At 40.3% G+C, this 13,149-nt stretch overlaps 1 long non-coding RNA gene across 1 annotated transcript; it reads right to left on the bottom strand.

The window, feature by feature from the left end:
• Window positions 1-6,572: 6,572 nt before the first annotated feature.
• On the bottom strand, window positions 6,573-8,668 carry LOC132534308 (uncharacterized). Its single transcript, XR_009546031.1, has 2 exons — window positions 8,547-8,668; window positions 6,573-7,022 (listed from the first exon to the last, which is right to left on the bottom strand). It is a non-coding gene; the product is annotated as an uncharacterized LOC132534308 (long non-coding RNA).
• Between the last annotated feature and the right edge of the window lie 4,481 nt (window positions 8,669-13,149).

Below are 13,149 nucleotides of genomic sequence, written 5' to 3'. Positions count from 1 at the left end.
AGAAAAAACTAAGGCTAAAAGGTTTTTTTTAAAAAAAAAAAAAAATCAAGTCTAGTTACAAAAGAGCCGTGTGTCAAATTCCATTTTTATTTTAGCATTCAGAATGGCTCAACTACATGAGAGCAGGAATGCTTAAGGTTTTTTATTTCTAGCATGAGGAAAGAGAGGTCACATTAAGAAGAGGAAACAACTGCAGAGGAATTGCACTCTAGGTAATTATCTCCACCTTGGAGGAAAAAGAAATCTTCCGTCTTTTTGCCTAAATAAGAAGAGTGTTTATATGAGGTGTGCTTACATTCATCATTAACTTTTCTACTAAAATTCTGAGTGACTAGAGGAGGCCGACTTTTCTTCTGTTAATGAGCCAGTGTGCAAGGATTGCCTCGAACTAATTAATCTTAACAAGCAAGCCAGTGTTGAGACGTGGATTTTGATGTGCAAAATAACTCACATTTAAGACCTCTTCCTAGCACATCCTACTCAATAGCATATCACTTTAGAAAATAGCAAACTAGGAGTCACTCACCTCATGGCCTCTCAGCACGAAAATACACACAATTTTTTTCCCCTGCGTACAAAAGGCAAGTTTAAAACACAGTAATCTATGAAGAAGTCTGTTAATGAGTAGGTAAATGAATACTGATTTGATTTGTTGCCTTAAACTATGCTTTTAATAACTGGTGTATAATTTAGAGATAACCTTTAAACATATTAGGATACATCAAAAATGACTTATAAACCGTAAATCTGGACTTCTAACCTTTTGAATGAGAATTATTCCAACATCTTATGTTTATCTGGGGGGTTTGTTTAGATTCTGCTTTGTTTCATTTGTGAAGTTAAAGGTGACTTGCAAAAGTGTACAGAATGCAGAAAAGTTGTCAACAGTATTTACAAACCTTTCCCATATTTGGGAGCTACTCTCTTCCCTGATCCAGCTTTCTGGTCCTTTTCCAGCCATGACAATAACTTGGGTCCACCTGCATATCAGATGTCAGGCTCAGGGAAAAACTAGTATAGTCATGGGCAATTTGAAATATAACTAAAATAGGCCTACTAGCTATCATTAAAATGGAGATTCCCAACTCTTCATCTGCACTATTCCAGCCTAGGAATATGATTAGGTTCATGATTAGTCAACAAATTGTTTGGCTTTATATGTTAACACTTTTTTCAGACACCAGGTTCCAGATGCTAGCATGATGCCAACTGGACTTCCCTGGACAGACAAACCCACCAATATGTCCTGGAGCCTCGCTTCCCCAGAGTCCCTCCCCACTAGGGAAAGAGAGAGACAGGCTGGGAGTATGGATTGACCTGTCAATGCCCATGTTCAGTGGGGAAGCAATTACAGAAGCCAGACCTTCCACCTTCTGCATCCTATAATGATCCATACTCCCAGAGGCTTAAAGAATAGGAAAGCTATCAGGGGAGGGGATGGGATACAGAGTTCTGGTGATGGGGACTATGTGGAGTTGCACCCCTCTTATCCTGTGGTTTTTTGTCAGTGCTTCCGTTTTATAAATAAAAATTGAAAAAAAAAATGTAGAACAGCAGCAGGCTTGGCCTATAGTGGGAATGTGAGTGAGGGCCTAAGTTTCATCTGACGTAGCTTTGAGTTCACCAAGTAGATAACATGACCAAAGTACACCCTGCTGAGTTGAAAAAATAAACAACTGTAGCTAAGAAGGTACCCTTGAAATCAAATAGTGGCAAACATATCCACGGGATATAGTGGATAAAATGTGTAGAGATTGCAGGGAGTAAAAAACAAAATAGCATTGCATTGGATCAGTGGTAATAGTAGGAAATAGTGTCACCACATAAAAGGCTTGAATCCATCTTAACCATGCATGTGCTCTATACTGTACTAGTTTATTCCACATATTCTCTCTCTCTCTTCTAAGTTATTTATTTTCTTAATTTTATTTTATTTTCTAGGACAGAGAGAAAGTTAGAGAAAAGAGGGAGAGAAACAGAGAGACACCTGCAGATCTGCTTCACTGCTTGTGAAGTTTTCCCCCTGCAAGTGGGGACCGGGGGCTTGAACCCAGGTTCTTGCACACTGGGATGTGTGCTCTTAACCAGATGTGCCACCATCAGGCCCCTTTCACATGTTCCCTCTCCACAGTATCCTTTTACTATGATGTAAAGATCCTAAGATTACAGTGTATAGTTCCACACTAAACCCACCATCATGTTCTGTGTCCTTACCCTCCCACCTCCGAAAAATAGCCATTATATTTTCATAAGTCTCAAAAACATTTTCCTTGCTTCTGTTTTTTGTTTTGTTTTTTTCAAGTTCATGTGTATTCAATCTCTAGATTCCCCAGATGAGCGAAACTTTCTGGCAGCTGTCTTTCATCTCTTTATTTATTTCCCTGAGTATAATCTCCTTTGGTTCTGTCCATTTTCACTCAAAGGACACAATATCATCTTTTTTGATTGCAGAGTACCATTCCATGGAATATATAGCCCCTAATTTAGGCTATATATTCATTTAAGCTTCCATTCTTTGGTTACTTGTCCTCGCCACATATCTTTAAAAGACAGAAATGTTGGGGGTCGGGCGGTGGCGCAGTGGGTTAAGCGCATGTGGCGCAAAGCGCAGGGACCGGCGTAAGGATCCCGGTTCGAGCCCGCAGCTCCCCACCTGCAGGGGAGTCGCTTCACAGGCAGTGAAGCAGGTCTGTAAGTGTCTATCTTTCTCTCCCCTTCTCTGTCTTCCCCTCCTCTCTCCATTTCTCTCTGTCCTATCCAACAACAAATTGCATCAACAAGGGCAATAATAATAGCCACAACGAAGCTACAACAAGGGCAACAAAAGGGGGGAAAAAATGGCCTCCAGGAGTGGTGGATTCATGGTGCAGGCACCGAGCCCAGCAATAACCCTGGAAAAGGAAAAAAAAAAAAAAAAAGACAGAAATGTTTAGGGGCCGGGTGGTGGCGCACCTAGTTGAGCGTACATTTTACTATGTACAAGGACCCAGGTTTGAGTCCCCGGCCCCCACAGGCAGGGGGAAAGCTTTGCGAGTGGTGAAGCAGTGCTGCAAGTCTCTCTCTCTCTCTCTCTCTCTCTCTCGCTCGCTCTCTCTCTCTCACTCTCCCTTCCTTCTCAATTTCTGGCTGTCTCTATCCAATAAATAAATAAAGGTAATGCAAAAATATAAAAATGTTATAAGCCTTTGAAGGTCTAATTCCATTAGTTATATTTCTTAATTCTTTTCTTACTTCCTTAAATATTGTCCTGTTTTTTCCTTAGTCCCTCTACCCAGGTCATTTCTTTCATTCATTTCTGTCTTCTTATCCCACCTAATTCTCTTCTACACCACCATGCACCCTTCATGCCACATTATTTTCCTAGTAAGTGTTAGTCTAAGAGGATCTGAAAACCTGACCATCTGTTACAAATACCTCCTAACAAATTTCTGTAGGAAATCTAATGGAAATTTAAAAACCAGAGTCCCGGTTTAATATTCCACAGGCCCTGAGATGAGTAACAGCATTAAGCACTGTAAATTACATTCACCTGTACAGAGCTGACAGGAAAGCTGACACTATTTTGATTTTCTTAAAAGGGGATGGATAAAATCTATAAAGACCTGCTTCACTGCTTTCCCCCCTGCAGGTGGGGACTGGGGGAATCAAACCTGGGCCCTTGAGTACTGTAACACATGTGCTCAACCAGGTGCGCCACCACCCAGTCCTGAATCATATATATTAACCAAATGAGCAGTTAACTATAGGCACAGAATTAATAATGGACAATGGGCCCATTTAAAATAAATGTGACACCTGTCTTGTTGCCATAGGTTTATAGGGCAGGACTTTTTGCCAGGGAGAAACAGTTGGGTGAAATCTTAGGATGTTTGATGTCTAAGTTACCTCTAGCACTAGTTAGCTTTGTCACGTCAAGCCAGTACTTCTTCGGCCCTGGGTGTCTTCATTTGTAAAAGGTGACATTAGGGTTATACAGTCCAAATAGCTCTCTTTGCCCATAAATTCAATTCTTGCTTCTTATTTTATTTATTTATTTATATTTAAGAAAGGATTAATTAACAAAACCATAGGGTAGGAGGGGTACAACTCCACACAATTCCCACCACATAATCTCTATATCCCACCCCCTCCCCTGATAGCTTTCCCATTCTCCATCCCTCTGGGAGCATGGACCCAGGGTCGTTGTGGGTTGCAGAAGGTGGAAGGTCTGGCTTCTGTAATTGCTTCCCCGCTGAACATGGGCGTTGACTGGTCGGTCCATACCCCCAGTCTGCCTCTCTCTTTCCCTAGTGGGGTGGGTCTCTGGGGAAGCTGAGCTCCAGGACACATTGGTGGGGTCTTCAGTCCAGGGAAGCCTGGCCAGCATCCTGGTGGCATCTGGAACCTGGTGACTGAAAAGAGAGTTAACAATACGAAGCCAAACAAATTGTTGAGCAATCATGGACCCAAAGCTTGGAATAGTGAAGAGGAAGTGTTAAGTGTTAGGGGGGTACTCACTGCAAACTCTAGTGTACTTCTGCTTTCAGGTATATATTTTGCAGTAGTTTACGGATACGTGTGAACATATGCTCTCTCTCACAGAAACTGGTGTATATCTAGGTTTTGGGATTTTGTTAGAAAGTGAACCACCTGAGATGGAATTAGAGAATACTATGAAAGGGAAGGTCTCACCCGAGTAATGAAGCTGAAGGGTTGTCATTCCACACGTGAAGTCTCTGGACACAGTCTGAGCTGAAGCATGTTGAGGTGGCAATCGTTGCGTTGGTTAGGTTGTGATTGGCAGATGCAATATTATTTGATATGGATTGGGAGAGGCATATGGGAAAGTGGGCCCTATCCAAGGGTTCCAGGACTGGGGGAAGTAGAGGCTCTATAGTGGAGATGTGAGGTTCCTGCTGTCTTAGGGTTCAAAAAGACAATCTATAGTTAATGTTATTATCACATTATTTGTTAATGTTATTATAGTTAATGTTATTATCACATTATTTGGTAATTATTTTGGTAATTGCTTCTTATTTGTAAGAATAAGTTCATGGCTGTGTGCTACACAGCATTTGATTAAAGAATCAATGATCTGCATGGCCCTTGCTTGTAACTATTGGGCATGTAATGATAGAATAGTGTATCTTTCTTTTTTTAGAAAAGCCACATAATAGCACAAAACATAGCATCAGTTACTCCCTGGAAACTCTGCCTGCCTTCCCGGTGTTCATTATCTACAGTCAAATGAAAAGCAATGGCGTCTGTGAGTAAACATCTTTTTTGGTTTATTGCTAATTTCTTTCAAAACATATCCGATACATACAAAAGAGAGACAGAGTAGAGAGCTATTTGATATTCAACCTTCTGTCAGAAATTATTCACGCCAATTAACCAGAATGCTAAGGTGTTCCATTTATTTTAAAACACTCATTTTCTGGCCCAGTAGGTTTAGAACTTTAGGAAACAGTATTTATGTTTCCTCGAAGCTAAAGGAAAATTGTGCTTTGTCAAATTTCCCTTAGATATGTTATTAACATTTCCCTTAAATAACTATCATTCATTTGTCCAACAGTTAACGCCCGTCACCAACTACATTAAGATCTAATGCACCTAGATGAATAAGATAGATTCCCTGTCTTCTGAAAACATGTTATTTAAGACAAGTGAGGGAGAAATATGCAAATTGTTGACAATTAAACTTGATAGAGATGTGCATGAAGCCAAAGGAGAAAGTATCTAGATTTAACTGATCATTACCATACTGGGTCACAGTTAACAGTTTAGTCGGGCTTTCTAGATAGTGAAGTGCTCACACGGACCTGGGTGTTAGTGCCCAGTTCCTATATGCAGGAAATCAATGGTTTATAGTCAACGGAGAGGTAAGTGGTTCTCTCTCCCCGCTCTCTATCTACACTCCCCTCTCAATTTCTTCCTGTCTTCTCAATTTAAAATAGAGTAATTAAATTTTAAGAGAAACTTTCTAAATATACATTTGTTGAATTCTGAGATATCATAAGGGAGATGTAGACACCTGAAGACAAGTTAGGGAAGGATATATTAGAGAAAACAATTTCTGAAAAATTATTAATATTATTTTTTAATTATTAATATTCTAACCTAAAATGTAATCGTTTAGTGAGATAGATGAGGCTAAAGAAATGGAAATATTTCAGCCATGAGTGGCTGTGTATATCAGGATAAAAATACGAGTTTTTTTTTTTAAGTGAGATAAGTCAGAAACAAAAGGATGAAGATGGAATGATCTCACTCACAGACAGAAGTTGAAAAACAAGATCAGAAGGAGAAACTCTAAACAGAACTTGGACTGGAACTGGTGAACTGCGCCAAAAGATTCTGGGGGTGGTGAGGGAGTTCAGGTCCTAGAACATGATTGCAGAGGACATTGCAGAACATGATTGCATAGTGGGGGGTGGATTGTTATGTGAAAATATTATCCATGGACAAACTTGTATTTTACTGTTGACTGTAAACCATTAATCCCCCAATAAAGACGTTTTTTTAAATCATGAGTTTTGTCTTGATTGATATGCAACCACGGCATTTTACAAAATTTTCTATGGATTTAAAAAAAAAAAAATGATAGAAAGCAGTGGAGCATATTAGATACACGTAACAATTTATGCAAAGAAAGTCTGAAATACAGGCTTCATCTGTATGTCTCTCAGAAAGGAGAGAGAGAGAGACGAAAAATAATTTAGGGAGTCGGGCGGTAGCCCAGCGGGTTAAGTGCACGTGGTGCAAAGCGCAAGGACCAGAGTAAGGATCCCAGTTCAAGCCCCTGGCTCCCCACCTGTAGGGCAGTCGCTTCCCAGGCGGTGAAGCAGGTCTGCAGGTGTCTGTCTTTCTCTCCCCCTATCTGTCTTCCCCTCCTCTCTCCATTTCTCTCTGTCCTATCCAACGACAGCAACAACAATAGTAATAACCACAACAATGACAAAAAACAAGGGCAACAAAAGGGAAAAAAATGGTCTCCAGGAGCAGTGGATTCATGGTGCAGGCACAGAGTCCCGGCAATAACCCTCGAGGCAAAAAAAAAAAAAAAAAAAAAAAGAACTTAGAAGGTAATAAGGTAATGATCCATCAGTTAGCAAAAAATAAGCATCATGAAAAAAACTTCTAATATACTATCTTGATAAAGTAGTAAATAGTGACACTATTTAAAGGGGATTTAAGGGCTAAGGAGATAGCATGCTGGCAATGCAAAAAGGTTTTTTATTATTTTTTAATTAATTAAATTATTTATTCCCTTTTGTTGCCCTTGTTGTTTTATTGTTGTAGTTATTGTTACTGATGTCATTGTTAGATAGGACAGAGAGAAATGGAGAGAGGAGGGGAAGACAGAGAGGGGGAGAGAAAGACAGACACCTGCAGACCTGCAGACCTGCTTCACCGCTTGTGAAGCGGCTCCCCTACAGGTGGGAAGCCGGGGGCTCGAACCGGGATCCTTATTATAGTCCTTGAACTTTGCACGCAAAAAAAGTTTTTTTATGATTGAGCCTCTGAAGTCTCAGGTTCAGTTCCTAGCATCACCATAAGCAAGAGCTAAGCAGTGCTCTGGTAATAATAAATAAATAAATAAATAAATAAATAAATAAATAAATAAATAAATAAAATAGAATAGAATAGAATAGCACAATGAAAGAAAGAAAACATGCTGATTTTTGCACATGTAATTTTAAATGTTTGTGTAATATCTGGGCATGTACAATAAGATAATGGGGGAAATGGCATGAAATTAAAGAAGAAAAATGCTGCAAAATTAAAAAATCTGGGACTTCTGGAGGTGTAGCTACCAAGTAATAGCACTCTCACTCTGTTTTCCCTGATCAATTAGAAAAAAAAACATGAAAATCACCTGAAAACTCAACAACTTTTTAAAAGCTCACCAAGCCACGTCAATGTAGACAAGTGTGATTAGTGGACAGTAAAGAGGAAAGGGAGAGATTCTCAGGACGCAGAATGCCTTACTCAGTGATGGCTGGTACAAAATCGGAGGTTATCAGTAGAGCTCAGGCGAAAATATAGATCTGGGTGCTTAACCTGTGAACTATGGAGCAAAAGGTTAATGAACTGCCCACAAGGACCCTCCAGTGTTTAAGTTTGGGGGAAAAAATCTGTAAGAAACTAAAGCTCTCTGACCAGTTCAGTCTCCCAATCAACTTCCAGTCATATGGCCAAAAACATCAGCAGTTGAGACGCATCAACCCAGGGGATTGAGTTAAAGCAGCAACAACTGTTTTAAAGAAGAAGAAAAAAAAAATCACCTAAAATAAATAAAGTTAAAAAAAAAAAATCACCTAAAAACTTAACCAATTTACCCAAGCCAGGCGGTAGCGCAGTGGGTTAAGCGCAGGTGGCGCAAAGCACAAGGACCGGCATAAGGATCCCGGTTCCAGCCCCCGGCTCCCCAGCTGCAGGGGAGTCACCTCACAGGTGGTGAAGCAGGTCTGCAGGTGTTTCTCTGCCTCTCTGTCTCCCCTCCTCCTCTCAATTTCTAGCTCTCTCTGTCCAATAAATAAATGAAGATTATAAAAAATACTTACTTGGACTTTTTAAAATTGCTGTTTTCTAAATACGTGGATGTTCAGTGTGTAATACACCAAGCAAATATAAACTGCGATGTATTCTGAAGGAGAAAAAAAAAAAACCTAATTACCGATTTACAACTTCTTAAGAAACTCAGTCACAAGTGGATACAGCTAAACCTGCTCAAGAGTGAGGGGGAGGCTCTCAAGACTTGAAATGCCCTTCTCAGTGGTGCGGGAGCCACTGTGATACTTTAAAATAAAGCACATGGTTGGGGAAAGGGGAGTAGGGGGCTTTGAACTGTGAACCCAGGGGTGTCAAGACTTTGAACTGCCCACAAGGATCACCAGGACTCATTGCAAAGACCTGACTTAGAACTGATCCTCTGTGAGCTATACAAGCACTGGCACCAGCTAGAAAAATTAATTCTGCTTTATTTTTTCTTAAACACTAAGGAGAAATTCTGCAGTGCTCTCACCCCACAGAGGCTAGAACAACAACAGGGAGACCTTATATTGACATCAAATTCACTGAATTAACCTGGTAATGCAGAATAAAAACTTTCATCTCCCCCAAAGACATACACAGAGAAGTCTAACAATTTCACCATAGTGTCAATTGTTGGTACAACAACAAACGACACATTAAATGCAGAAACTGAGAAATACACAGACAGCAGTGACAGAAACTCCAAATGACTAGACAGACACAGATCTGGAAAAAAATGACAGAGATAAGAGTTCAGAGTACCATTATAAAATTAATTCAAGAAACTAATCACACAAACACAGATTCAAAAACTCAGAGAACATGTTACCAAATAATTACAAAGTCCAGAAAAAAAAAAAAAAAAACTCCAAACAGATCTTCAGGGTATGAAGGGCTCTGAATGCAGTTCAGGTTGAGATAAGAGGCCTCAGACGCAGACTAAATCAGGTAGAGGAGAGAATATCACTGTTAAGTGTGGGGAGGGGGAGGAAGGGGGGTTGACAAGACTGACTAAGAGCTGAGCAGTTCTCTGTTAATAAAAAAGCAAGGACTGTGACCCATCCCTCCCGCCCACTCCCACCCCCCACTGGCCCAGGAAGCTACATGCCTACCCCTCACCACTGGGTTTTTACTTTGGTGCCCTTCTTACAATTTGATCAGGTCCTGCTTTTAGTTTCCCTTTCAGATCTTCTTAGTCAGCTTCTGTTGATGAGTGGGATCATCCCATACTCATCTTTATCTTTCTGACTTAGTTCACTTAACATAATTCCTTCTAGCTCTGTCCAAGATGGGTCAGAGAAGGTGGGTTCATTGTTCTTGATAGCTGCATAGTATCCATTGTGTATATATACCACAGCTTTCACAGTCCTTTGGTGGTGGGAATGGTGTTTGTGTACACTCCTAGCAAAATGTAGACATATAAATCAGTAGCTAATTAATATGAGAGGGGGAAATCAATTGTATGTCTCAAAGTTTCTCAAAAGACAAACTGAATCTTTTTAATATATAGGCTATGTATTTGATATGCGGACTCTCTCAAAAGCCTAGACCAAGTAGATTAGAAGCTTCCAATAGCACAGCTATATACAAGGTACTGGATACTGTCCAGCAAACCATAACAAAGGGACTTTTCAAAGTTAACCCAATTAACAAATAATGTGATGATAATATTAACTATTGATTGTCTTTTTGAACCCTAAGACAGCAGGAACCTCACATCTTCACTATAGAGCCCCTACTTCCCCCACTCCTGGAACCCTTGGATAGGGCCCACTTTCCCGTATGCCTCTCCCAATCCAAACCAAATAACATTGCATCTGCCGATCACAACCTAACCAAAGCAACGATTGCTACCTCAACATGCTTTACCTCAGAATGTATCCAGAGACTTCACATGTGGAATGACAACCCTTCAGCTTCATTACTCGGGTGAGACCTTTCCTTTAATAGTACACTCTAATTTCATCTCAGGTAGTTCACTTTCTAACAAAGTCCCATAACCTAGATATACACCAGTTTCTATGAGAGAGAGCTTATGTGCACACGTATCCATAAACTACTGCAAAATATATACCTGAAAGCAGAAGTACACTAGAGTTTGCAGTGAGTACCTCCCTAACACTTCCTCTCCACTATTCCAAGCTTGGGATCCATGATTGCTCAACAAATTGTTTGGCTTCATATGTTAACTCTCTTTTCAATCACCAGGTTCCAGATGCCACCAGGATGCTGGCTAGGCTTCCCTGGATTGAAGACCCCACCAATGTGTCCTGGAGCTCAGCTTCCCCAGAGTCACACCCTACTAGGGAAAGAGAGAGGCAGAATGGGGGTATAGACCGACCAGTCAACGCCCATGTTCAGCGGGGAAGCAATTACAGAAGCCAGACCTTCTACCTTCTGCAACCCTCAACGACCCTGGGTCCATGCTCCCAGAGGGATAGAGAATGGGAAAGCTACCATGGGAGGGGGTGGGTTATGGGGATTGGGTGTTGGGAATTGTGTGGAGTTGTACCCCTCCTACCTTATGCTTTTGTTCACTAATCCTTTCTTAAATAAAAAATTTAAAAAATAATAATAATAAAAAAAATTAAAAAGCAAGGAAGGAAGGAAGGAAAAAATAAAAGAAAGAAAATGAGTGGCTGGGGAATAAATCAGTGGGTGGAATGTGGGCTTGCACATCTCAGGCTCCACATTAAATCCTCAGGAGAGAGAATTGATTGCTCTCTCTCTCTCTTATAAAGTTCTATCACATCTTAGAGTCAGGTAGTAGCTCACAAACTATTGTACTTACTGTTGAATGTAAAACATTAATTCCCCAATAAAAATAAATAAATAAAAAGAAGACACAAGCACCACACTCTGAATTTGCAGCTGTTGGAGAGGACCAGCCATTGTATTTACTGTCGACTGTAAACCCCTAATCCCCCAATAAAGAAAAAGAAAAAAAGACTAATCTTTACCTTCAGTCACATACCACTCTAGATTCTTTATATATATATTGGCTTTATTTAGTTATTAGATAGAGAAAGCCAGAAATTGAGAGGGAAGGGGTGATAGGGAGAGGGGAAGAAAGACAGCCGCAACACTGCTTCACCACTGGCAAAGTTTTCCCCCTGAGGTGGGGACTGGGGTCTCAAACCTGAGTCTTTGCTCATTGTAACATGTGCTCTAGATTCTGCATCTGCCGTTTCAGTAGTGAACCTTTTGAAAGTCTTCTACTACAGCATGGCTAAATTTCATAATCTTAAAACTTTCTTCTGTCTTGTCATCCACAGTTTCCTCTGACTTTTCGGTTTTCCATATAATACAACCCCCACTAGGTCCTCCTCTGCCATCCTGTTCCAGGACCTGAACCCTCCCCTCCACCCCAGAGTCTTTCAATTTGGTGCAACACACCAGCTCCAGTCCAGGTTCTGCTTAGCGTTGTCTCTTCTGGTCTTGTTTTTCAACTTCTGTCTATGAGTGAGATCATCCCATACTCATCCTTTTGTTTCTGACTTATTTCAATTAACATATCTTGAAGCTCCATCCAAGATGAAATGAGGTGAAGAAGGTGAATTCACCATTTTTTAAAAAAAATTGTCCCTTTTGTTGCCCTTGTTGTTTATCATCATTGTTATTGTTGTTATTGTTGTTGTTGTTGCTGCTGCTATTGTTGTTGAATAGGACAGAGAGAAATGGAGAGAGGAGGGGAAGACAGAAAGGAGGAGAGAAAGATAGACACCTGCAGACCTGCTTCACTGCCTGTGAAGCAAACCCGCCCAGGCAGGTGGGGAGCCGGGGGTTGGATCCTCCTCTGGTGACCAACAGACTGGTGGGCGTGGGGTGGTCAACACAGGCTGTTCAGAGCTTGACCCACAGAGGCAAAAAAATAAATAAATAAAAGCTTGAAATTATTGAGCAAAATTTGTACACAAAATAAGAACAAAGGAAGATAAGATAATAGAATGACTGGCTATCATTTTACCTAAGGATATCCTGAATAAAGTGGCATGGAAACTGTGTTCAGCTGCTAATATAAAGCATATGAAGGGGCCAAGTGGTGGTGCACCTTATTAAGCGCACACACTACAGTGTGCAAAGACCGGGTTCAAGTCCCTGGTCCCCACCTAGAGGGGGAAAACTTCACAAGTGGTGAAGCAGGGCTGTAAGCATCTCTCGATCTCTCTCCCTCTCAATTTCTGTCTCTATGCAATAACAAATAAATCAAATTATTTTTTTAAAAAGACACATGAAATGATTTGAAGAGTTCTCACTAACTAAACTGGTTACAGTTAAAACTTGGTTTAAATAGTCTTTTTACAGGAAAAAAGGTAATTATTTCATTAACTTTATGATCAAACTCAAGCATAGAAGCATATAAATAGATACATTTACCACGATGCTCATAATATAAAAAGTAGTTGTACAGGTACAGGAAGGATGACAGAGGACCTAGTGGGGATTGTATTATTATATGGAAAACTGAGAAATATTATGCATGTACAAACTATTATATTTACTGTTGAATGTAAAACATTAATTCCCCAATAAAGAAATTTTTTTAAAAAGTAGTTAGTTGTGTCTTCATCACTCACATTTGAATTCCACCTTGTTCCTTTTAACGACAGGTGGAACATCCTCCTAATGCTT

Source organism: Erinaceus europaeus, chromosome 18 (genome assembly GCF_950295315.1).
Source record: "Erinaceus europaeus chromosome 18, mEriEur2.1, whole genome shotgun sequence".
Taxonomy (NCBI): domain Eukaryota; kingdom Metazoa; phylum Chordata; class Mammalia; order Eulipotyphla; family Erinaceidae; genus Erinaceus; species Erinaceus europaeus.
The sequence above is the reverse complement of the archived record's forward strand: the minus strand, read 5'-3'. Positions and strand labels throughout refer to the sequence as shown.